The 24,112-nt window shown below is 50.5% G+C and overlaps 2 long non-coding RNA genes across 5 annotated transcripts in view; one reads left to right on the forward strand and one right to left on the reverse strand.

Moving 5' to 3' along the window:
• The first annotated feature begins 595 nt into the window (after positions 1 to 595).
• The window catches only part of LOC139359934 (uncharacterized), a 399,483-nt gene continuing 375,966 nt past the window's right edge, over positions 596 to 24,112 (forward strand). For 2 of the 3 annotated variants that reach the window (XR_011616646.1, XR_011616647.1), the window contains exons 1-2: positions 596 to 1,895; positions 3,034 to 3,292. This is a non-coding gene — a long non-coding RNA (uncharacterized lncRNA). The remainder of the gene's footprint in view (positions 1,896 to 3,033; positions 3,293 to 24,112) is intronic. The other variant, XR_011616645.1, reaches the window with a different exon arrangement.
• Positions 16,739 to 23,857, reverse strand: LOC105496805 (uncharacterized). 2 transcript variants are annotated; one of them, XR_011616641.1, is made up of 3 exons: positions 23,699 to 23,857; positions 22,992 to 23,145; positions 16,739 to 18,554 (listed from the first exon to the last, which is right to left on the reverse strand). It is a non-coding gene; the product is annotated as an uncharacterized lncRNA (long non-coding RNA). The 2 variants fall into 2 exon arrangements; XR_003021553.2 differs by lacking the exon at positions 23,699 to 23,857 and adding an exon at positions 23,335 to 23,421.

Here is a 24,112-nt window from a genome sequence, read left to right on the forward strand (position 1 = left end):
CAAAAGTCCTGAGAGGGACCTATTGTTATCATCCCCATTTTGTAGACAGGACCAGAGAGGTGAAGTCATTTGCCAAAGAACACACAGCTGGAAACGGTCAGAGCTGATACCTGAACCTGGATCCAGCCGACCCCAAGTTCTGATCTTTGTTTATCACACTGAGCTGCCTCTTTGGAGTGTCCTGGCTCCGTGAGCTGGGAGGTCAGCAAACGTTTGTGGCTGGATAAGGTGGCTGGTGGGTGTGTTCACCAAGGCTGCTGCTGTTTCTGGTTGCCATGCTGAGTGGTCCAGCCATCTGGGTCTTCTGGAAGTTTCAGCAGGGCTCTCCAGTGTGCTCTGGCCGTGCAAGTCAGCCCAGGTCAGAAAATGAAACTGGCCAGCTTCCCTTTCAAATATGAGACAGAAGTTGAGTGCTGGCCACCTCTTGCAAGGAGCCCCAGGGGTCAAAGGCAAAATACTCTCCTGGCTCTTGAACTCCATCCTGTCCCACATCCCCTGGGCCCCACCAACGCCCCCTTACTTCCCAAGTCATTGAGCTTGAGTGGTCCTGTGGGAGGACAACAGGGCAGAGTTTTGGATCCACTTTGGAAACACCTGGGTCCTGAGGGCATTTCGTGGAAAACTCATATCCACCCACCTCCGGGTTTTCAGCAGAGTTAAGAACAGACAGGGTCTCTCAGGGCCTTAATTTTCCTCCCAGCACCCTTGGGTTGGGGGCCGATGGGCAGAGGAGCAGGTCAGAGGAGTTCACGCTGCAGCCGCGTCTTTAGGAATTCCATCAAGGGTTGCTCAGGGATCATTCCGGTGGGAAAAAAAGAGGGTGTGATTTGAAGTTGCATTTAAATCACACTTTGAGTAAAAATCAAGGAAACGTGAACTGTATTTTGTGAAGTACACGGAGGGGGCTGATTGAGGTGGAGGGTGGGGGCTACACCCACCGCTTGGCACCTCCCTGAGCTTCTCAAAGGCCAGAGTCATCCAGAAACGGAGGGACTGAGCTCTCTTTCTCTCTGTAGATGCGCCAGCCTGGCAGGTGCGACCCGGGGGTTTCGCCAGATGCCCTGTGTGACGTGGCCATGTGGGATATTCACCAGAAGGGGTTCCTGGGGTGGGGATCAAGTTGAGCTGGAAGCCAGCTGTGTTGCTCTTCCAGACATGGGTGTCGTCCTGGAGGAAGGGCCCCCCTTCCTAAGTCAGGCATAGGCAACGCGTGGGGTTCAGCTTCTGTCTCCTGTGCCGGAGACAGAAACAGGACCAAACAGACTTCCAGGATGAGGGCGTTTATCATTTCACACAACAGGAAGTTTGGGCAGGCTTCCCGGTTGCCGACTCCACGGCTCAGAGACGTCCTCCAGGACCCAGGTTCTTGCCGTCTCTCTGCTCTGCCATCCTTGACGTTAGCCTTGTCCTTAATCTGGCCACAAGGTGGTGGCAGCAGCTCTAGGGGTTACATTTGGGCAACAGAACCTGGAGGAAGAAGAGAGACCACCCCTCCCGGGCATCCTTCTGGAGGGAAGAGACGTCCCAGAAACCCCCCCGCCTCACGCAAACCCGGCAACTTTGTCTCACATTTCATTGGTCAGGACTGGGTCACATGCCCATTCCTGAACCAATCACATGCAAAGAATGGGATCACATGATTGGTTCAGATTAATAGCCGCGAGTGGACGGGAAGCGGGAGCGTCAGGCTGCTTGTCCTCCGGCCTAAAAGACCAGGATTCTATGGGCCTTGCTGGGCTCTCGCCTTCAAAAACCCAGGACTCCTAATTCTCCCCAGAAACAGCTGCATTGGAGACCCCAAGTCTCGGAACCCCACCCCTGCTCCCTGCGCTGTGACTGGTCAGCCTTTAACCTGTGCCTCGGCGGCCGCTGGCTTTGCGGTGCTTCCTCTACAGGTACTGCCTCCGAACACCCAGTCTGTCATTGTCCCGGGGGCGTCCTGGCTTTGGTTCTGTTAACACCTCAGTGCTGAGAAGGCACCTTAGTCGTGGCTTTCTCTCCCTGTCCCATTCTCTCTCTTGGGCCCCCTGCCTCGAGGCCCAGGTTTTATATCTTTGCTGCCATAAACCACTGGTCCCTGAAGCTTTCCTCCCAACCTCAGCGGGTCCCCACCTCTCCACTAAGGTCAAGTTCAGTCTTGGGGACATGGTAAGTAGAAGTCTTTGCTTCCTCTAACCATCTGTCTTTTCTCCCGACCCCACCAATTTTATTTTGAAAACTTTTCCAAATTGGAGAGAAGAATGATGATGAAAGATTTACTCACTACCCGCGTTTGACAGCTGTTACCATTTCACCATATTTGCTTTTAGTATCTATGCTGAAATATTTGTTGGGGCAGGCACCGTGGCTCACACCTGCCTGTAATCCCAGTACTTTGGGAGGCTGAAGCTGGCGGATTGCTTGAGCTCAGGAGTTCAAGTCCAGCCTGGGCAACATATTGAGACTCTGTCTCTATAATTTTTTTCTTTTTTAAATAGCCAGGCGTGATGGCTCACACCTGTGGTTTCAGCTATTCGGGAGGCCAAAGCAGAATGATAACAAGGCAGGATGAGCCCAGGAGGTCAAGGGGTCAAGGCTGTAGTGAGCCATGATCATGCCACTGCACTCCAACCTGGGGATAGAGCGAAACCCTGTCTCTAAAAAAATAAATAAATACATAAAAAAAATTTGCTGACTTATTTGAAGGTAAATGGCAGGCGTGTAGATAGACCACATACAGGCCTTAGCAGTGTCTGCTAAGAATAAAAGCTTTCTCCACAGTCCCAATGGTATTGTCACAAAAAAGAAATGTAATATCATCTTTAATATCCAGTCCCTGTGAAAATCCCCCAATGATACACCTGTCATTGGGATTCATTTGAATCCAAAAAGAAAGTTAATTTCTTGTAGCCTCTGAGGGGTTAATAAGGTTGCTCTAAAATGACCAAAAAATACACTGACAAACACATGCAGTTGTCGCAGCCAGAAGCCTTTTCCGCATTCTCTTCTCTGTCCCCACTTACATCTCTCAAAGTGAGTTTTTTTCCCCCTTAGGTCATACTCAGGGCAGAAATCAGATGACATTTTAATCTGCAACTCAAGCGCCTCGTCCTGGAAAGGCTCCTGGTTCTTGGCATGGGATTCTGTGTCTCTGGGCGCCCAGCAGCAGCTCGAGAGTGGGCTCCGCTCCTCCTCCTTCACGTTAACTGGCTCAACTTCTCTTGACTTTTAATAATGCCCTGCCGACTGGCTGCCTTCTGCCTTGCCTGTGCACCGACGCTGGATCCACAGTTCCTCTGAGCTAGGCTTCTTGGTGAGTCGTGTGGACTGACCCTTTTCAGGAAAGTGGTTGCTGGGTCTGTGGCTACAAAAAAGTGGAGGCCTCAGTCAGACAGCAGACACATCTGTTTCCAAGCAAATGTTTGAGGGAGTGACCGTTCTCCTTTCTAGGCTCATAAACTAAGCAACAACAGTGACAGCAACAACAATTTTGTTTTTCTTATGCTCGTGAGGTCCTGTGGTACAATGTTGAATAATTGTTAAGACAGCTAATGTTTATCAGGCACTTGTATCTGCCTCGATGGGGTAGTGTGGTAGACTGACTAATGACCTAATGTCTCCTCTAAGATTCCCATGTCCTGATCCTTGGACCCTGTGAATATGACCTTAGGTGGCAGGAAAAAAAAAAAAAAGTCTTTGCAGATGTGATTACATTTAGGATTTTGACATGGGGAGATTCTCGTGGATTATCTGGGTAGGCTCTCAATGCAATGTCAAGTGGGCAACATAGTGAGACTCTGTCTCTACAAAAAATTACCTGGGTGTGGTGGCACATCCCTGTAGTCCCATCTACCTGGGAGGCCAAGGTGGGAGGATTACCTGAGCCCAGGAGATTGAGGCTACAGTGAGCTGTGATTGTATCACTGTACTGCAGCCTGGGCAACAGAGCAAGACCCTGTCTCAAAAAAAAAAAAAAAAAAAAAAGGGAGGGAGGGGGAGATTTTACACAGAGAAGAGGTAAAGGTGATGTGGCCACAGTGGTGGAGACTGGAGTGACGAAGCTGTGAGCCAAGTGAGGCCGGCAGCCAGCAGAAACTGGAGGGGCAAGAAAGTGGATTCTCTCCTAGAGCCTCCTCAGGAAGCGTCACTGACGCCTGCATTTTGGCCCAGCAGAATTGCTTTCAGCTTTCTGGCTTCTAGAACTGTGAGAGAATACATTTCTGTTGTAAGCCAGTAAATTTTGTAATTTGTAACAACAGCCACAGGAAACGAAGATAGGTAGGTACAGTGAACGCCTCCCCATTTTTCAGAAAAAGAAACTGAGGCCTTTCCAGTGAGTGGTAGGGTGGGCTGATGTTGGAGCCCAGGCTTTAGCCCTCTTGTCTTCTATCTTCTTTCTCAACCCTAATGGAAAAGAAGACCTTGCACTGCCAGCCATGAGGGGCTGCGGGAAGCCGAGCGATGCTCTGTCTTCTCATTTAGCGGGGCAGGGGGCAGGGATGAGGTGCTCGGTTGTCTCTCAGTAGAGAATGGAGAAGAGCTGATCTTTATGTAAATTCCCTCATGCAAATATCCCTGAGGGAGTTTGCTTACCGGTCGGTTCCTTCACACTGTAGAGCAGATTGCTTGAGAACAAGAAAGTCGGTCAGGTACCCCTCAGGGGGTTTGAGGTAGAAAGAAGGCGGACAGGAAGAAGACCACCAAAGACATATTTTAAATACTTTACAATTTTTTCCTTACATGGAGACAGAGTCGAGCCCTTCCAAATAAATAAAAGCTGATTGGTGAACAGGTCCATTCACTCAACAAAGTAGGACAATCCGTGATTAGGATTCAGAATAGGTCGGGTGCAGTGGCTCACGCCTGTAATCCCAGCACTTTGGGAGCCCTAGGCAGGTAGATCACTTGAGGTTAGGAGTTCGAGACCAGCCTGGCCAACATGGGGAAACCCAGTCTGTACTAAAAATACGAAAAGTAGCCAGACGTGGTGGCACGTGCTGGTAATCCCAGCTACTCGGGAGGCTGAGGCAGGAGAGTCGCTTGAACCCAAGAGGTGGAGGTTGCAGTGGACCAAGATCATGCCACTGCTCTCCAGCCTGGGCGACAGAGTGAGACTCCATCTCAAAGAAAAAAAAAAAGGATTCAGAATAAAGCAAGGAGTTAGGAAATGTGATCATTGCCGCTATTCTTATTTGTGTGAGTTAGGTTAGGCTGAGGGATGCTGCGGGAGTGAATCTCAAAGGTTAACACAGCAGGAGTTTGTGGACTACACAAGCTGCATGTGATAATAGTGGGCTGGAGAGGGTGGGAGGCAGTGGAGGGGGCTCTCCTTCACCATCAGGAGCTCACAGCCCCCTCAGCTGATACAGCCGAGAGGACAGAGGCTGGAGAATCACATGTGACCTTTTTATTGCCTCCTTCTGAAAGAGACGCCTGTCAACTCTTCTCCCATTTTATCAACCAGATCTAGCCACACACTCCCTGTCTAGCAGCTTGGGGCCCGGGAAGCCTAAGGGAGTAAAGGGAATATGTGGTGAGCGTTTCTGTGTCTGCCACTTTATGACTAATAAATATTTGTTGAATCTATTGAAGTACAGAGTAATTTCAGTTACATTTCTTTTATCAATAGTAAATAGAGAAGAAAGCCATTTCTGCTCCAAGGAGCTCTTGGTGCAGTGGGGAGACAGCACTGTAACATTAGAACACTGTGCGAAGCTGTTGCGAATTTCCAGGTATAGATGTCTTTTCTATCAGTGAATCTCAGTTATGCTTCTTAATTTTTTTTTTTTTTTTGAGACGGAGTCTCGCTATGTCGCCCAGGCTGGAGTGCAGTGGCCGGATCTCAGTTCACTGCAAGCTCCGCCTCCCGGGTTTACGCCATTCTCCTGCCTCAGCCTCCCGAGTAGCTGGTACTACAGGCGCCCGCCACCTCGCCCGGCTAGTTTTTTTTATTTTTTATTTTTTAGTAGAGACGGGGTTTCACCGGGTTAGCCAGGATGGTCTCGATCTGCTGACCTCGTGATCCGCCCGTCTCGGCCTCCCAAAGTGCTGGGATTACAGGCTTGAGCCACCGCGCCCGGCCTAGTTATGCTTCTTGAGCAGAGTTCATCACCATAGATAGACCCGGCAGTTCCCAGATTAAACAATGAGGCATCCTAGCATTAAACTTGACCTGTGAGGGAAGAAAAGGATATGAACAAGGGTTGGCTCAGTTTGGCTCTTGCCTGTCCATCAAGTTCCCAAGCAGACTGGGACCAAGTACTCTAGACTGTAAGTGCCATGTGGGCAGGGGTTTTGCTTTCATACTTCTCTGTAGACCATGGTTTTTGGCATGGTCAGCTTTCTAGATGTCACTGTAGGTTCCAGTGTTGATCCGGTAATCTCTGCTACAGTGTGTTGGACTTTTAGGATTGGAATGGTTCAACCGATTGACTCAATCAATCAAGCATCTGTCTGTTTATCCATCGCTTCATCTGTTCATTTATTCATATATTGATTCACTTGTCTATCCGTTCCTTACTCCTCCTTTACTTCTTTAACTATCCATCTGTTATTTGTCCACCCATCCACCCATTCATCCATCTACTTATCCAGTTACCAACCTACCCATCCACCCATCCATCCACCCATCCATCCATCCATCCATCCACCCATTCATCCATCCATTTTCATATCAATCAAAAAACATTTGTTGAGCATAAGTCTGGGATATAATTTGGGGTTTAGGAGAGGGGAACGCAGACACAGCTGCAATGGCAGGGGTCAGGGGAAATCCAGGTTAGGGGGCCAGAGTCTCTGCATGGAAGGTCACTACAGGTCAAAGCCCAGTCCAGCATGGGGAAGTCAAGACTGAGCAAAGCTAAGAGGAATTTAGAAACAGGGGAAGGTTGAATGTCTGTGCTGGCAACTGCTCAGTGCAGAAGCTCTGATAGCAGAGGTAGGCTTTAGTACATCAGGGAACAGCTACACTTCCATGTGAGTGGGGAACCCATGAACTAGGTAAGAAGCAGAAAGCAGAGCCCCAGACAAGGGGACTAGCTATAACGAGTAATAAAGAAACTAAAGTCACCATTAATTGGAGCATGAAGTGGAGAAAAAGGCTCAGGAACAAGGTAGAAGGAAGCCCAGGAAACTAAGGTCATAGCTAGTGCCCAAGGTCAATCTGATGAGTAACCCAGACACCAATGCTGAGAGTCCAGAGACCTGGCCTGAATGGAGCCCAAGTCCTGGGAGAAGCAGCCAGGATGGCTCTGCCAAGAGGGTCAAATGCCACCCCAGCTGTGAGCAGACAAGAGCAAAGAGGTTGAGGACCAGGCTGGTCATAACAGGGCTGGGCAAGATTGTGAATGAGCAGGAATGGGTACCAGGTGCTTATAATTCCAGTTGGCCATTTTAATTCAATCATACACATATTTGATGAGTCCTTGTTATGTGCTGGGCACTTGAGACACAACTGCAGATAGAACACAGTCCCTGACTTCCGGGAGCTTACAGTCCAGTGGTGAGGCAGATAAACTGAAAATTACGGTTAGGTGGCTAAGAGTTGGGCGCTGTGGGACATCAGTGGGGGCACCTGACCCAGCAGGAGGGGCTGGAAGGGCTCTGGTGGAGGCAGCCTGGGGAAGGGACGTGGGGGTGGGTGGGAAGAGACTTGTCTACAGAGGACAAAGCAGGTGCAAACTGGAGATTCAAAACACTCTTGTGCAAATGCATAAATAAACTTTGGCGTAAGGCAATGCCTGTCTTGCGCTGCGACTTGCACTTGGGTGCCCTGGGGGTTTTTGGAAAGTGCAGGTTCTGATTCAGCAGAACTAGGGTAGAGCCCGGGGTTCTGCATTTCCAGCCAGCTCTCGGGGAATCTCGGTGGTGCTGGTTGCAGACCACACTTTGAGTACCAAGGGTGTGAAATAGTCTTGTTACAACTTGATATGGAATTACATTGGAAGTTTTGCATGGGCTTTAAAAACAGACCAAGAATAAAGTGGTTCCTGAGGGTGGCTGGTCCCGTGATGCAGGAAAGATGAAAAGCAAACCTGAGATGATGGGCAGGTGGCCCCCAGGGGTCCTGATTTGGAAACAGGACTGACCTTGCATGTTCTCACGCCTACCATATGCCTGACTGTGCAGCACGGGTTGCTATGATGCCACTTTAAAATGATGTCTGGGTTCCTCTTACACATTCAACAGTATTCTACTGGGGGATTTATGGTTCAAAAATGATGTAATAATTAGGCAAGGCACAGTGGCTTACACCTGTAATCTCAGCACTTTGAGGGGCTGAGGTGGGAGGACTGCTTGAGCCCAGGAGTTCGAGAACAGCCTGGGCAGTATAGTGAGACCTTGTCTCTATAAAAAATTTTAAAAATTAGCCGGACGTGTTGGTGGTGCGCCTGTGGTTCTAGCTAGTTAGGAGGCTAACGCGGGAGGATAGCTTGAGCTGGGAGGCAGAGGTTGCAGTCAGCCGTGACTGAGCCACTGCACGTCAGTCTGGGCAACAGAGTGAGACCCTGTCTCAAATAATAATAATAATGTAATAAGAGTCAGAATAAAGAATCAAGACAGTTTTTTCAGGATAAATGAGTGAGGTTGGAAAGAGTTGAGTGAAAGAGAAGAGACACCAAGTAGTGTAGGAGAAGGATTTATTTAGTGGGGGTGTGTGTGGGGAGAGAGAGAGACAGAGAGAGAGAGAAGGGGGAGGGCAGGAAGGAAACGTGAGAATGTAAAGAGAGACCTCACACTTCTGTTAGAGGGTGGTCCATAATCAGTTCTGCTCCTTGAAGAAACTACCTAAAATATGAACGTTTCTGCTGCCCGAAGGCAGCTTTTGCTGGCTGGATCACTTCATTTTTTTTTTTTTTTTTTTTGTATTCTTATTTACCTTTGTGGTTGGAATCTGGTCCGTGGCATGCTGATAATAACCCTCAGAACTAACTTTTCTTTTCATGATCGTGTTAACTCATTTTCACCTCCTCCTGAAAGGTGGTTGTCGGGGCTCTTGCCTGAGAATTTAGGCAGCAGATCCCTTGCAGGGGAGCTCAGGTGTCATCCTGAGCCCTTGTGAAGTTCTGTGATTTGGGCCCCTCCTGGCTTGGGCAGCTGCATTTGTTTCCTCGTTGGGCCTATTTGTCACTGTCCCCCCCACTGTGCATCTGGAAGTCAGTTGTCAAAAAATTGCAACCATCCAGAAAGTAGCCATGAAAACCAAAATGAAAACAAAAATCCCCAAGATCCACATACAGGACTTGAGGACCAGGTATTCAAGCCCACGTCTTGAGGTCAGGATGAAGAGCTCCCATCCCCTTCATTGGTCTTAGTTTCCATGCTGGTTTAACCTCCGTGGCTATCAGTGTTCTCAGGCCATAGCAGAGACTGCTGCCAGAGACTGGCGAGCTGGGAGCTGCTGAGAAAAGGGCAGTCTCTGCGTTCCAGAGAGGGATGGACACAGAGACCTCGGGCATTCAGTCAGCTGCAAATGGCTTTCTGCACTTTGATAGGCCCTCCCTGCCTGTTAATTTCCCAAACATGGCTGGGGCAAAAGGACAGAAGGGGGACTTTTCACTTCTTAATATAATTGCAAAAGTGGTGAGGTTATGGCTGATGTTTTCATTTTTTGTTTCAAAAATATTTCGAATGGAAAAAGTTTTCTTCTCTGGGGCAGTGGAAAGGGGCTTTGCCTCCTCCCTCCCCACGCACCCGGTCCCTCTGCTCCCGAAGCACCTGGTTCGTGCTGTCCAGGGTTGGCATGTGCTGCTTCCGCTGGCTGGGGATGCTGTCCCCCAGCATCTTGATATGGAATTACAACTTGATACGGAATTACATTGGAAGTTTTGCATGGGCTTTAAAAACAGACCAAGAATAAAGTGGTTCCTGAGGTTGGCTGGTCCCGTGATGCAGGAAAGATGAAAAGCAAACCTGAGATGATGGGCAGGTGGCCCCCAGGGGTCCTGATTTGGAAACAGGACTGACCTTGCATGCTCTCACGCCTGCCATGCGCCTGACTGTGCAGCAGAACAGTCCCAAGGGCTGCTGGTTGCCCATTTTTGTGGCCACACCTTTGTGTGAATCAGATCTCTCTGCTCAGATGTTGCCTCTGGTGGGGCATGGGTGTGGGTGGGGGGCTTACCCATCCAAAATGGACAGCCCTCCATCCCCCTCCATGCCCTTCACCCATTTCTCTTCTTCCCAGCACCCCCAGCCCTCTCTGGAGGGATTCTTTGCTGCTGTGGGACCTCCCTACCACCAATCCTGAGCATTGAGAGCGCTGGGCTCTGCTTCTGTTACTGTGGCCTCCCCAGGCCTAGGATGATGCGTGGCAGGGGGAAGGTGGCCAAATGGAGGCTGCAGTGCTCCACCTGCCTTTCAGCACTGCAATGCCGAGGTCTCCTGAGAAGCTGTGTGTTCCTCCAGTTAGGGGTGGCTACCACGTTAAGACCACATGCTTCCTGGGTTCAGATCCTAGTCAGGGTTGCTTTTTGGGGTTCCTTAATATGCCTGTGCCTCAGTGTCTTTATCTGTGTAATGGGGACAAGACCAGGACCTATCACATGGTGTTATGAGGATTAAATGAATTAGTATATGTGTCAGAGGCGTTTGAACCAGAGCAACTGCATCTCGAAAAGAGGCTCTGTAAAATAAGGCTGAGACCTGCTAGGCTGCATTCCCAGACAGTTAGACATTCTAAGTCACAGGATGAGATAGGAGGTCGGCACAAGATACAGGTCATAAAGACCTTGCTTATAAAACAGCTTGCAGTAAAGAAGCAGCCAAATCCCACCACAATCAAGATGGTGATGAGAGTGACCTCTGGCCATCCTCACTGCTGCACTCATGCCAGCTCCGTGACAGTTTACAAATGCCATGGCAACATCAGGAAGTTACCCAATATGGTTTAAAAAGGAGAGGCATGAATAATCTACCCCTTGTTTAGCATACCATCAAGAAACAACCTCAAAAATGGGCAACCAGCAGCCCTTGAGACTGTTCTGTCTATGGAGTGGACCTTCTTTATTCCTTTACTTTCCTAACAAACTTGCTTTCACTTTACTCTATGGACTCACCTCCAATTCATTCGTTCATTCATTCATTCTTTTCTTTCCTTTTTCTTTTTTTTTTTTTTTTGAGACAGAGTCTCACTCTGTCACCCAGGCTGGAGTACAGTGGCGTGATCTTGGCTCACTGCAACCTCTGCCTCCCAGGTTCACCCTCCCGAGTAGCTGGGACTACAGGCGTGTGCCACTACGTCTGGCTAATTTTTGCATTTTTAGTAGAGATGGGTTTTTGTCATGTTGGCCAGGCTGGTCTCAAACTCTTGGCCTCAAGTGATCCGCCCACCCTAGCCTTCCAAAGTGTTGGGATTACAGGCGTGAGCCATGGAATTCTGTCTTGCATGAGATCCAAGAACCCTCTCTTGAGGTCTGGATCCGGACTCCTTTCTAGTAACATACGCAAAACACTTAGCACAACCCCGGGACGTGCTACTTCTGGAATCATTCCTACAACGACTGAAACTGCCTTTGCAAAAATTATAGCTGGGGAAATTATAACAGAGAAAGAGATTAGACCTAACCAACTCCATCTTGCTTCTAACCTTTAAGCTGTCCTTGTTCATTCCTGGGTGTAGGCCGAACTAACCTTGGAAAGGAATTTAGTTTCTAGTTTGACTCTGAAACAAAATTGGTTATAGCCCTTTCCCGCAAGAAAACCCCTTCTTGTCTGGGGACCAGTCTGCCTTTGTAGGACTAATAAATTAGCTACAAAATTAGAAATTATGATTTAGGGGCCCTGCAGCCTCTGGCTGCAAGAGTCTGAACCTCCCTAAATTGCTCCTGGGAATGATGTCACTATTGTAAAACCTAAGAGAAGTGTTTGAGATATTTTGTACCCAAACCAGTAATCTGACTCAGCCAGCTCTGTGATCCCACCCAGGAACAGAAGAGAGCAAGAAAACTTCACTTCAACCCCCGATCGTTCCATCTCCAACTCCACCAACCAATAATCCCCACACCCCAAGCTCCTACCCGCCCAATTCTCTTTAAAAACTCTGATCCCCAAAGGCTCGGGGAGACTGACTTGAGTAATAATAAAGCTCCAGTCTCCTGCACAGCCGACTCTGCGTGATTTACTCTTTCTCCACTGCAATTCCCCGTCTTGATAAATCAGGTCTGTCTAGGCAGCGGGCAAGGGACCCTGTTGGGTGGTTACACTATGACTACTACTAGGACCGTTGGCAGTACTACTGACGCACTGAGTTGTTGCTGCTGCGGATACTGCCAGGATCACTCTTGACAGCGCCACTGCAGCCACAAGGACTGCACCTGGGGCTTCTGTTACCGTTACCACCGCGACTTCTGCTGCTGTGATGATGCCACTGTGCTGCCACTATTCATAATTACCACTACGACAACTGCCGCTGTGATGATGTGCCTGTGCTGTCGCGATTTTCACTGTTCCTACTGCCTCTGTGACTACCGCCTCTATGACTGACACTATCGCTACGACTGTAGCCATTGTTCCTACTGCCTCTGTGACTACCGCCTCTATGACTGACACTATCGCTACGACTGTAGCCATTGTCCCTACTGCCTCTGTAACTACCGCCTCTATGACTGACACTATTGCTACGACTATAGCCATTGTTCCTACTGCCTCTGTGACTACCGCCTCTATGACTGATATTTCTCCTGCTCCTCCTATTACTCCCTGCACTGCTTCTATCACTGCCACATTACTGCCTTGACTATATGATTACTGCTGCTAGTCTAGTGATTACTCCTGTGGTTATCACTATGATCATGGCAGGGACTGTTGCCTCTGCAATGGTGAGTGCTGTTGCTGCTGGTATTACTGCTACCTTTAGTACTGTAACTCGCTTGTGGAGGAATGAAATACCCACTGAGCCCCCTTTTCAGTGGCATCCCCTGCAGAGTCCTGCCCTGAGTTTTCTCTGATGCCAGCCTTCCTGAGCCTCCGTCAGTCATCCTGGAGTTCCGAGGTGGCGTCATTTAGGGACAGTGCTGTGGGGGCTTTGCTGGGCATGCAGGCTGACTTCACCTTAAGCCTGAGCCCAGCTTGATGGAAGTGGTGGTTCTATGTCCTCTGAGCTCAGGCTTGCTGAGCCTTCTGCGACCTCAGTGACCCCTGTTTCTGTGGATGCCATTTTGACCTTTGGTTGTGTGCTCAAGCTAACTGACAACTCCTTGGCCATAAAAACTCTCTGCCTTAAGTTGATGTTCAATGACAGCGTAGGTTTATTGAAAGCAAGCGTGTTCATTATCTAGCACAAGGATTGAAACGTTATTCCTCTGAATAGCCAATATTTGGACAACGTTTTATAGGTAAAATATTCCTTTAAAGGGATATCTCTGAGTCATTTAATAGCACAGGCATCGGTGCCAGAAGGTCCTGGGTTGGAGACCCAGATCTGACATCTTCTGACTGTGTGAGCTCAGCTGTGTCCTCCTCTCTCTAAGTCTCTGTTTCTCTATCCATGAAGTAGGGGTAAAAGTAGTCACCACCTCCTTCCTGGGATTCAGGCGAGGACTACATGAGATGATGCAGCTGGAACTCAGTGAGGGTCTCACGTCCTGTTTCCTACCTTGACTCTGTGACTGCCACAGAGCAGAGGCTGATACTGTTTATGGAATAAGTGAATTAAGACATGTGGAGCCACATCCCCAGGGCGGTGCTGGCAGAAGAGCGAAGTGGGTGAGGCTTTGCTTCCTCTCCCTCCTCTTACACTGTGTTCCCATGGCCCCCTCTCCCCACTCCTTAAGGCAGAACTGCCCTGGCGGTTCCCTCTGTCTCAGTCACACCCTGTTCAAGGAACAGGTATCAGCCGGTGACATCTAGATGCCACTGAAACCAGCAGATCCCCTGCTTTTGTGCAATAGTGGGTAGACCCTTCCTTTCTGTTAGGACTAACCATTTCTCAGTGAAGGGATTTCAGGTGAGCAGGTGAAGGGGATGGTTAAGCCTTAAAACATGCCAGTTGGAGGCTTCCAGCCTGGTGCACGCAAGGTCATCCTCCCCTGCCTTGGTGCTGTACAAATACACGACTGCAGGTGTGGTTTTAAAGGGAATCTCAGATTGGAGGTGCCCGTACCTTGGTCAATGTTTAACAGAGGGCTCCTGGCCAACCCCAGGGTGAGGGGTGAGGGGCTTGTTCAAGTTCCACTCTCATTGCAAGTTGAACTTACGGAAATGCCTCCTTTCTACAGCCACACCGTAAGCTTCCCTTCCTCCTTCCAACCTCTATATGACGGCACCCTGCAAGGGGCCAGCCTCTCTTCTGTCTCTCCATAACTCTCCCAGACACGAGTCACTACCAGCTAAGATGGCACTTTCATGTGAATGGGAAAAAGCCTTCCTTCCTGGGTGAATGCAGACTTGCAGGCCTCGGGGTTGGCGAGCTTACCGCCAGGGCTTTTGTGCAAAGAAAAACGTGTCCCTACAAGGCAGCTCCCAGCCTGGACTTTAGCCCCACTTGAGACAGAAGCACTTTGTGCAGTGCACAAACCACACCACTGTACGCTGCAGACCTTTTCGAATGCCTGATGCATTGGCTTTGAAAACTCAGTGGTGGAATCTCCCACCAGCCACACAGTTATGTGTCCCCAAAATACCAGGGTTGCTAACTAGTTGGAAAACAAAGTCACAAAGAAAAACAATGATCTAGAGTTAAATACCCTCAAACCAAAGTTGTAGAGAGCAGCTGCTCCCCAAACAAACCAAATTTGTAAATTTGAAAAACCCGCTCCTGTAGACAAATCTCTTGATTCGTGGTCTTTGAAAGCTCAGCAAACATTGCTTGTGTGCTGCCGTCTTTTGAGTCTGGTTGTCCCATGAGTTTGGTGTTGTGCTGTGCTGAAAAAATTCTTTCTAATGCTTCGCAGCTTGAGATTTCATATCCTGGTGACTCTCTTCGGTTTTCATTTTCACAGGCCTTAGCAGAATTTACTGAGGGGTTCGAAGGAACTTCTTCCTCTTTGATATTCCTGTATGGACAGGGAGAAGTGTAAAGAGATGTCCAACAACAGTGGTTTTAAAAAATTGGGGTGTTTCATCAAAAAAAAAAAAAAACCCTGGGAATCTCAAAACCGTAGCTGTGGTGGGATGCCTCTGGGTAAACATTCGAAATCCCTTCTTCACCTGAACATACCTCCTGGGCTTAAAACTCCTTCGCCCTCTGGCTTTCCTTCCCTCCGTTGTCTGCAACATTGAGTCATTTGCAAAGACCCTTCCTGGTTCACCGTGGCCTCACGATGGTCCACCCCTGCTGAACCCCCAAATGCTGCCTCAGCTCAGACCCCCTTCCCATCCGTCTTGCCTGTCTCTCTTCCGTGCATGTTGCTGTGTGAACAGTACTCTTCCATAAGACCATCTGTGTCCACACCTCATCCTTGCGATGTTGGCCATGGAATAGCGGGTGGTTGTTCAGGATAAAAATCACAGTGTTCAGATTGGAGGCTTCCAAATCCAATCCTCCAACCACCACCTGTCGTGGCTGCTGCTGACCTTGGATGACTGGCTTAACTTTGGGTCTCACATTCATTCCTCATCCATAAAATGGAAAGAATAGAAGCAGCCACATTCAAGAGTTGATCGGATGCAGAATGGCTATAACAGCTTGGCACAGAGTAAATGTGCCCAATTAAATTAAAAGGTAGCAGTCACATTTATTACCACTTCTCACTTTTGTATGACATTTAGTATCTGATCTAGTGTCTTATGTGTACTGGGTAACTCAATAATAGTTTCCTTTTATTGTGTTTCAAGGAAAAATGCATCCAAATGTAAGAAGCACACACAAGGGATGTATGAGTATTGCAACAACATTGAGACAATAGAGAAATGTACAAAGTAAAAAATGGAAGCTTCTCCCTTCTCATTTCCATGCCAGCAGTAACCTATGCTAATGGTGTTCTAAGCATCCTTCCCAGACAAACATGGTTTGTTTGTTTTGACAAAAATACGATTCCACTAAATGTGTGTCCTGCCCCTTGCCACATGTAGATCTGGGCGTGAGGAATGTTTACTTTCTTTCTTTCTTCTTCTTTTTTTTTTTTTTTTTTGAGACGGAGTCTTGCTCTGTTGCCCAGGCTGCAGGCTGGAGTGCAGTGGCATGATCTTTGCTCACTGCAAGCTCTGCCTCCTGGGTTCACGCCATTCTCCTGCCTCAGCCTCCAGCCTCCCGAGTAACTGGGACTACAGGCTCCCGCCACCATGCCCGGCTAATTTTTTGTATTTTTAGTACAGTTGGGGTTTCACCATGTTAGCTAGGATGGTCTTGATTTCCTGACCTCGTGATCCACCCGCCTTGGCCTCCCGAAGTGCTAGGATTACAGGCGTGAGCCACCGCGCCCGGCCCGAGGAATGTTGACTTTCACAGGGGCTGTGTGTTCACCATGATGTGGAGCTGAAAGTGGTCTGTGGAAGGGCCCTTGTGTCTGGGATTTCTGCCCTGTGGGATAGCAAGATGCCTTACTTTTGAGGTTGCTTTCAAATGGTGACTTGTTTTCTTATCAGAAGAAAGAAAATGGGGGAGATGCCTACCTGAGTATCTTTCAGCAAATACTGGGCCTGAGGTCCTGAGGCTGGGGACGGGTGTTTGCTGCTTTGGGCAAACGTCCAGAATTCCTCAGCGGGACACCCTGGTTAAACACAGGAGAGTGGAATCTTTGTCTCTGCTTTCTCTTTAGTGCCACAGGCAAGAGCAGTTCTGACCGAGAATAATTTTGAGAGAACGAGCTTCTGCATGGGTATAAAAACAGTTATTTTGCAAAAGGGCAAAACTGAAAAAAACAGTTGTTTTAAGGAGCATTGCAGTTATAGAAATGTGTCGCCTAAAATCCTTTGTAACGGTTTGTGGGAATACTCCCAGCCACACTCTGAGAGGACTCTGGGTGAGAGTTTCCAAGGGGGATGTAAAAACCAACCCAGCCCTGCAAGCGTGCCCGGCCTACCCCGCAATGTCACAACACACAGCGCTGAGCTCCCGAGGTGGGGCCCACAGGGACCCAGCCTGGCACTGTCGCTTCGTGTTAGGAGGGACAAGCCGAGGATTCGTTCTCAGGGCAGCGGATGCCTCTGCCTGACCCCTTGGTTCCAGTACATTCTTTCAAATGCCGGATTCTGAAAGGAAAGCTTTGCACTTGATTAAGAAGAAAAAAGAAGTCCACCCACCACTTCCTCAATTGTCACGGCTCTCACCACTGGGAATGATGAAGATTAAGTAAAAATAGACGCAGTCATGATTTGCTACTTAGCGAGGAATACCAGGGCCGCGCTCAAGCTGGCACCCCACATGTCCAGGCTCGTCCCACTGGTCCCCACCCCTGCTCCTGCGTCTGCACCACCCACTCTTTCCCGGCCTGAATCCCTGCTCAGAGACACTCTGAGAGCTCTCCTGGGCCTCCCTTTCTCCTTGCCCTTGGAAAAATGGAGATGCAGCTGCAAATGCCCCATCTCGGTGGTGGGGTCATGGCAGGGGAAGACGGTCAGGGCCACGTTTTCGGGGAATCTCAGTGCCTTCACACTGGTTCTGTGATGGTTGGCTCAGAACATGCGCTCCTTCTTGATCTTATGGAAACGCCACCAGTTACCTGCCAACTTGGTGTCCTGCCACACTGTTGGTCACCAAGATCAAGCAAGGGCTGGGAAGCCAAGCGAGCAGCAGACTGGAGGCCCAGGTGCTTGGCTACGCACAGGCTGTGTGCCCTGGGCAGTGTGAGCAGCCTCTCGGGGCTTTCATTTCTGCATCTTTAAAATGGATGTAGGAATCCCAGCCCTCCTTAACTCACCCGGTGAGCTGGCAGCGGACCGTGCGCCAACAGCGACCGCAGCTGCTATGTGTGCGCCAGGGCCTGTGTGTTGAGTTCCATCCACCCCTCACTTGAACTGGGGAGCCCGAGGCACAGAGAGGAGAAAGAACTTGCCCCAGTGGGGAAATCAGAGCCAGGATTTCAACCCAGGCAGTGGTGGACCAGAACTTTCTGCATGGATAGACACATGCTATCATCTGCTTGTCCAACACATCTGAATTCTGAACTTTAATTTTAATTTAAATGTAAGCAACACGTGGCTTCCTGAAGGCACAGTGCAGTTGAGATCCTCGTGCGGCACCGTCTGCCTGAACTTTCTGTGATGAATGGGAAATGACCCATGCCCGCGCTGTCCAAATGGAGCCACCAGCCGCCATGACACCTGAGCGCGTGATCCTTCACACGGTGGGATTGTAATCAATTTAAATGCGCATGGCATAGCTGCAGGTAGCTGGTGGCTGCCGCTGGGTGGCTCCAGTCCCACTCATTAAACAATGTGCACACCCATCTGAGAAGGGCTTGTCTGGCACTCACTGCGCTGTGTCCTGAAGATCCACTTACCTCTCTCTCTGTGGTTTTCATTTTGGTGTGCAGTTCCCAGCAGGGCATATGGTCCACGGGAGGGGCTGAAGAAGTGTTTGCCAATGAGCAGGCTGGATGCCTTGGTTTCAATACTCATTCACCAAATGTTGCATTGATAATTCTGTAGCTGCCAGGCACGGTGCTGGGTACTGGGCAGATATGAGCCATGAATCTCTGGAGGGGGACATGGATGACCAAACAGCTGAATATGGAATTATAGCCTGAAAGGAAAATAGGGTGGCATTGGGGATGCAGTGGGGTGCCCACTTCAGACAGATGCCCGGGGGCGTTTTCTGAGGATCCACCTGAGGGTCCATTTAGGATGCAGCCTAGAGGATGGGAGGAGTGGGGTTGGAGGTTGGGGAAGAGCTGTTCAGGAATGTGGAACAGACAGTGCAAAGGCCCTAGGAGGGAAGGTGCTTGGTGTGTTCGAGGGAACCAGGAGGCCTGTGTGTCGGGAGGCGTGGTGCTGAGAGATGGGCTGGCTTGAGAGGGAACCAGGAGGCCTGTGTGTTGGGAGGTGCAGTGCTGAGAGATGGGCTGGCTTGAGAGGGAACCAGGAGGCCTGTGTGTTGGGAGGTGCAGTGCTGAGAGATGGGCTGGCTTGAGAGGGAATCAGGAGGCCAGTGTGTTGGGAGGTGCAGTGCTGAGAGATGGGCTGGCTTGAGAGGGAATCAGGGGGCCCATGTGTTGGGAGGTGTGGTATTGAGAGGTGAGCTGGCTTGCTCCATTCACTCCCTATTAGGGCCTTTTGCACACCAGGGTTGGGAGCCTCACATTGTGTGTATCACCTATATACATATTGTCCAGGTCTTCAGGGCATGCTGAGCTGTTTTAACGATATGATAGAAATCCTGGTTCCCATGGAAGACTCGAAAAGGATTGTCGTGTTACAGAGCAAGTCAGTTACCCATTGGGGAAAGTGTGAAACCCACAGGCAGAAACTTCCCTGTAGCAAAATAATTCTTATATTTGACAGACATACATATGTAGCATTTACTGTGTGCTCATTGTAGCTGTATGAACTCTAAATGAACCAGTTGAATCCTCCCAGCAGCCCTACAGGACAAAGTACCACCATCATCATCATCATTGTCACCATAATCGCCTTCCTCATCACCACCACCATCGCCCCCATCGTGACTGTCACCACCATCACCCTCACCGTCATCAACACCATCATCATCATCATCATTCCCATTTCACAGCTGGGGGAAGAGAGGCTCAGAGAAGATAGCTAAGTTGCCCGAGGTTCGTGTGACTGGCAGTATAATGCTGTCCGTCCTGCCCTGCAAAAAAGTCCCCACTCCACAACTGTTAATGTGTTATCTGACGTGGAAAAGGGACTTTGCAGATGTCATTACGTTAAGGATCTTGAGAGGAGGAAATCGCTCTGGGTTATATAAGTGGGCCATCACAAAGGTCTTTGCAAGAGGGAGGGAGGCAGCAAGTCAGAGTTAGAGATGGAGCTTGCGACGAGGTAAGTAGAGAGAGACTGGAAGATGCTGGCTTCGAAGGTAGAGGAAGAGGCCAAGAAATGTGGCGGCCTCGAGAAGCTGGGAAGGGCAAGAAGAGAGATTCTTCCGTCCGGGAGGAGCGCAGCCCTGTGACACACTGACTAGCCCAGTGAGACCTGTGTCAGATTTCCAACCTCCAGAATGGTCAGAGAATCTGCACGTGGTGTTCCAAGCTGCTAAACTTGTGGTCATATGTTACGGCAGCCATAGGAGCCGAATGCCGAATGCAGTCTTAAAAAAAGAGAATGGCCGGGCACGGTGGCTCATGCCTGTAATCCCAGCACTTTGGGAGGCCGAGGCAGGAAGATCACTTGAGCTCAGGAGTTCGAGGCCAGCCTGGGCAATATAGTGAGATCTTGTCTCACTATACAAGGCTACATTACAAGAAAATGAAACTATCCAGGCATAGTGGTGTGCACCTATACTCCCAGCTACTTGGGAGGCTGATGTGGGAGAATCCCTTCAGCCCAGGAGTTGGAGGCTGCAGTGAGCTATGATTGCATCAGTGCACTCCAGCCTGGGTGACAGAGCAAGACCCTATCTCAAAAAAAGAAAAAAAAAAAAGGTAAGGGAGTGACTTTCAACCTGAAACCTCCTTCATAGTCCCGTGCCCCTCCTGGAGTAGTGATGGACTCACTGTGGCGCCATGCACAGCCCAGGACTTCCCTGAGGCTCCAGCTGTGTCTGAGCACAGCACAGGCAGACCCCAAACCCATGGCACCCACCCCTCGGCTGCTTATCCCACTACGGGGGTATTTCTGGGGTGTGACTTGGGCTGGAGAAGGTGGTGGAGGGTCCATGTTGCTGCACTAGTGTGCTGCTGACTTTTGAGCTATGATCTAGCAGGATCCAGGAAGAATGACTTTTGCCCCTGCCTGAACAAACCCACCGAGACACAGGAAAAGCCACCCCAATGGACTTGGAATGTAGTCAGCCCAACCTGCTGCCTCTTCACGCCTGAAGACCCAGGTGTGCACTTACAAAGGGCCGAAATGAATGTTCCTAGGCTCCCAGCTGGTCAGGCCTGGATCTTTCACATAAAAAGGGGTGGGGGACAAAGACAGTGAGAAGCAGGGGACGGAGGGTGGAGAGAAAACACAAGGCCTCCCACAGTGCCTGGCCTGAGTTTGAGGGCCACGGGGTCCTGGGGTGCATTGTGGTAGGGGGAGCGGCTAGGGTGGGAGGATAACTTGGCAGCGGCACGCTCTCTGATTCTGCAAAGCCCCCAGGAGCCTAGATGGGCCTGTGAATACCAGGGGCCGAGGACCCCGGTGGGGTGGGAACCACCAGCAACAGGAAGAATCTGAAGGAGAGGAACTTGGCAGAAACCCGACTTCTCTAAAAATATTCAAAGCCCGTGGCCCACAGAGGCTAGATTGCGAGGCTCCTGGGCTCCAGCAGCCGTGTCTCTGACCGTTGAGACCTGGCGCGGTCCAGGCGTTGAGCAATAGGGCTGCGCCCGGTGTCATGCTTGCCGCCCACCCCGCCCTGCCTGCTCCGCTTACACGGAGATGAGAGGAGAGGCAGCTGCTGGTGTGGCTGTGTGTGCATGTGGCCATGTGTGTATATGTGTGGCCATGCATGTGTGAGTGTGACCTCTTGTGTCAGTGGGTGGGCCTGCCGCCGGCTCCTGCAGTCCCCTGTGGCCTCTTCTCCAAGGACAGGCAGCAGAGCCCTCCTGTGGACCCAGCACAGATCCTGGGCTGGCTGTGGTCCGGGAGGGCCAGAGCATAAGGGAATAAGTATAATTCATGGAGCGCTTGCTCTAGGCCCGGCCCTGTGCTAAGCAGATCATAGCTGTAACCCAAGACCCTGTGAGATAAGAACTACTTTTGGCCCTATGTACAGAGTCTGAGATGAATTCAGAGAGGTCGAGGTGTTTGCCTGAGGCCACACAGTGATGGGTGAAGCTGGAGGAAGCCAGCCCACAGGGTGGTGCCCCTAATGCTCCACCCCATGGCCTCATCGAGGACAGACACCCCAGAGCCAACCCAGGGCCGGGGGCCCGCATTCCCCCACGCCCACCATTGACCTGGAAGGTGGGAGTTCTTGCCTCTACCCCTGGGCTGCCTGGGGCTTCTAAAGCCTTTGGCTGTTCTGCAAGGAGGTCTTCGAGGGTCTTAGTGTGGGGAAATTAGGGATGGCAAGCTGAGGGTGGGGGACGCTCTAAGGCCCCCAGATGGGAATCGTTCAGGCAGGACTGAGACATTCATCCTCTGTCTCAGACGTCTAAGATGTCTTGTCTGTCCCTTGTCTGAGACACAGCTGAGGTCTGGCTGTGTCTCTGAGGCCCTCAACTCCCGGAGGCATCAGAACTGGGCGAGAGCACAGGGCACCAAGAGCAAGCTTCAGATTCACAGGCGTTGCTGCCTCTCAGCCCCTTCTCCGCGCTGGTCAGGCCTCCCAGCCCACCGGAAGGGCAGCGGGGCGAGCCCTCTTTTCCTTCCTGGTGTCTGGCTCTGCAGCTGACGGTTGGCTCCTCCGCAGCCCCTGCTGCGCTTCCTCATCTGCAGAGCAGAGCTGCGTCGGGGGCACTGCTGCAGGCGGGGGACCTGGTCCTCCCTCAGCGGGGAGTCTGTTCCGTGTCCTCGCCTTCCCTGGACCCTGCTGCCATTCATTCTGGGGCTGTCCGGGGTGGTCACAGGCATAATGGGGTGGAAGGTGCGTGCTGCCCAGTCCCTGGTAGACCAGGTGGAAATGGAGGTGCCTAGCTTTGAAGGGTCTGCCACTGGTGGCCCCGAGCCTGGGTCCTGGATCCCAGCTGCAGGCTCACCTAGCATCCTCCCAGCCACTCTCCAGCCACAGGAGCCTCCCCGTGCTTTGGTTTAGGGGCACAGAGACAAGAGCCTCTGCCTCTCAGACAGTTGTGAGGATTAAGGAATCCCTCATGTGGCATTCTTAGCCCTGTGCCCAGAACCATGTGGCTGGGATTGTCACCTGATCAAAGGCAGAGCGAAGGTGTGCTGAGCCCTGCCTTGGCTAGGAAGGGACGTCTAGAGTCAGCCCCATCACCCCATTTTGCAGATGAGGAAATCGCCCGAGGATGGATCTGACTTGTGGCTTCAATGGAGCCCTCATTCTCTTCTTCACTTACCCTCTCCGTGAGGAGGAAGCCAGTGCCCATCAAGTGTTTCATTTGTAGCACGGATTCTTCTCACAAATATCTCTGCATTCTGCTCTGGTGAGGGCCAGTGGTGCCGCGTGAATGTCCCAACTCTTGGAACATCCTTGGGCGCATTTCTTTTTGTCTGTAGAAGTAAAAGAGTAGAACTCAGTGCCAAAGCCAGCAAACTGTTGGAACCTTGGAAATGCAGAGGGCATGAAGGCTGAGTCCTGGGCCCTGCAGTCAGAGGCCTGCATTCAAATCTTGCCTCTGCCTGTGATTGCTGTGGGACCCTAGCAGGTGACTTAGCCATGCCCTGCCTGGGTTTACCTACCTGTGAAGGGCCCTTGTAAGGATGAAAGTAGCTGGCACAGACCAAGCATCTGTACCTGGCAGACCAGTCCTTAATGAACACGAGTTATTGTTACTATTATCTTGATTGACATTTTCATTTTAATTCATAGGAAACAGGCCTGGAGAGAGGAAGTGAGTTTCATGATGACTGGAGAAAGGGCGTCTCCTGACCCCTCACCCAGAGCTGTCTGTGCTTCCCTTAGCAGCAAGATGACTGACAGAGCCTAGACAAAACCTTAGTTCCTTCAAAGGCGTGTTTTGCTTTCAGGGCCTTTGCTCAGTAACCCTGGGGCCGCTGGCTGAAGGCAGCATAGGCACTTCTCAACAAGCCCTTGAGTACATACCTGGGGAGACGGGGCCTCACTGGCAGGGGGTGGCCAGCCAGGCTGCCCTCACCACTTTCTCTCTGCCTTTTGTGGCAGCCCTGCAGTCCTGGCTCTGATGAGCGGGAGTCACAGCGTGCGGCCTTGGGAACAGCTCTTAGCCACTGGGAGTCTTGGTTTCCTTACCTGTAATATGAACACAGAGGCTCCAAGTTCCGAGCATGGTCAGACTTAGTCACGTTTTCACCCTGCAATGGAGGAATGTTTTCGAAACATTTTCTTTGACACCATGTCCGCCTAGGAAATATGCTGAGAAAATTAGACAACTGAATGATATTGACTGTTCTCATGAATTGCTCCAATAATTTGCTTTTTCCTTGACCTGTAGGTTAAAGTCAGCATTCATTGATCTGCTACATAAAGTAACATTTCTTC

The sequence above is a fragment of the Macaca nemestrina genome, chromosome 18 (assembly GCF_043159975.1).
Source record: "Macaca nemestrina isolate mMacNem1 chromosome 18, mMacNem.hap1, whole genome shotgun sequence".
In the NCBI taxonomy this organism is placed as follows: domain Eukaryota; kingdom Metazoa; phylum Chordata; class Mammalia; order Primates; family Cercopithecidae; genus Macaca; species Macaca nemestrina.